Raw genomic sequence first — 1,458 nt, 5'->3', positions numbered from 1 at the left:
TTCTATATGTGATAGTGGATTTTCATCGATGAGTTCTTGAAACTTGGTTATTTTCCCTAAAACTATATATTTTATATATATATATATAGATATATATATATATATATACCGCACTGTCGTCGATGTTATCTACTTAATCCCTTTGTCCCCTCTATGTTTAGACCCTTGTGAGCAATAAAGAAATAAATAGATATATATTCCTCTATTTCATTCCCTAAATACACTTAATTCGACATAAATTACCAGGATGTTTTGATTCTACCGCAAGCAATTTCTTCAAATCTTGGTACCGGGCCGGCAAATCCTTAGGGAAAAGTGAGATTAGTGAATCGCATCTATCCCAGAACTTAACTGGTGCAATATTTATTCACCCCGAAAAAATGAAAAGCAATATTGACCTTACTGGTATTTGAACCGTGATCATAAAGAACTGCAAATACTGCAAAGCAGGTACTCCCACGTGACCAATAGTTTCTACCAATTCGTCGCCTTTTTAATGTAAAAAAATAACCAATAAACTGCATTGAATTGTTTAATTCTTTGTACGAATCTGCAATGCCAAATGTTCAGGTTTAATATATTCGCCAAATAAAATATGATTGATTACATATATAGCGTGGATACATTCGAGACTTCACAAACTAATTCCTCTGTTTCAGTCATGGTGGAGTAGTATTATTGTCTTGTATACATTTTCCATAAATCGGGGGATCAATAAGTTCAAAAGCAGGTAAATATATTGATAAAAAAACAAAGAGATTGAAGGTAATATGTCGTGACTTATATAGTATTATTTGAAACTAGTTCAATACATGTCGCTTTACTAGTGGCAAATGGTATAGTATTAAATTTAATGTTTTTACATTTAAAAGAGAAATATTAATGCAGAATATTTTCATTTTAACAGATTCTTTCAAAGAATTGGTGATTTTTCAGAGACTTAGATGTTATATTATGCTATTCTTTCATTTTTTGATTTGTTTCAGCCATTTTGACTGCAGCCATGCTGGATAAATAACAAAATGAATGGAAAGCGAACCGGTGAGTGTGTTAAATAATAAAGCGCTAAAAGAGAATGACTCTGCCCAAACACAAATGTGTGTGTGTGTGTTTATATATATATATATATACATATATCGTAAGCACACGCACACAGTTGCCCACAGATTCACACACGCACAATCGCACACACATTTGTATTTAATTATATGTGCAAGTATATACGTAAATATATAAGTTCTAGTGCTGGTTAACCCATTTCCGATATCCGTACATGTATGTATGCATTTATGTATGTATGTAAGCATCCATGCAGGCATGTATCTATCTATCTATCTATCTAGTTATAGATATATATATATATATTTATATATGTATATACACACACACATATATGTGCGTATGTGTGGTTGTGTGTGTGCGTGTATGTGTATGTTATATATATATGTATATATATAT

The 1,458-nt window shown here is 31.4% G+C and overlaps 1 long non-coding RNA gene across 1 annotated transcript in view; it reads left to right on the top strand.

Moving 5' to 3' along the window:
- The first annotated feature begins 984 nt into the window (after nucleotides 1-984).
- LOC128249846 (uncharacterized) overlaps nucleotides 985-1,458 on the top strand; it is a 16,538-nt gene continuing 16,064 nt past the window's right edge. The window contains exon 1 of the long non-coding RNA XR_008265967.1: nucleotides 985-1,041. This is a non-coding gene — a long non-coding RNA (uncharacterized LOC128249846). The remainder of the gene's footprint in view (nucleotides 1,042-1,458) is intronic.

This window comes from Octopus bimaculoides, chromosome 18 (assembly GCF_001194135.2).
Source record: "Octopus bimaculoides isolate UCB-OBI-ISO-001 chromosome 18, ASM119413v2, whole genome shotgun sequence".
Lineage (NCBI taxonomy): Eukaryota > Metazoa > Mollusca > Cephalopoda > Octopoda > Octopodidae > Octopus > Octopus bimaculoides.
Note: the sequence above shows the minus strand (reverse complement) of the source record. Positions and strands in the feature narration are given on the sequence as shown.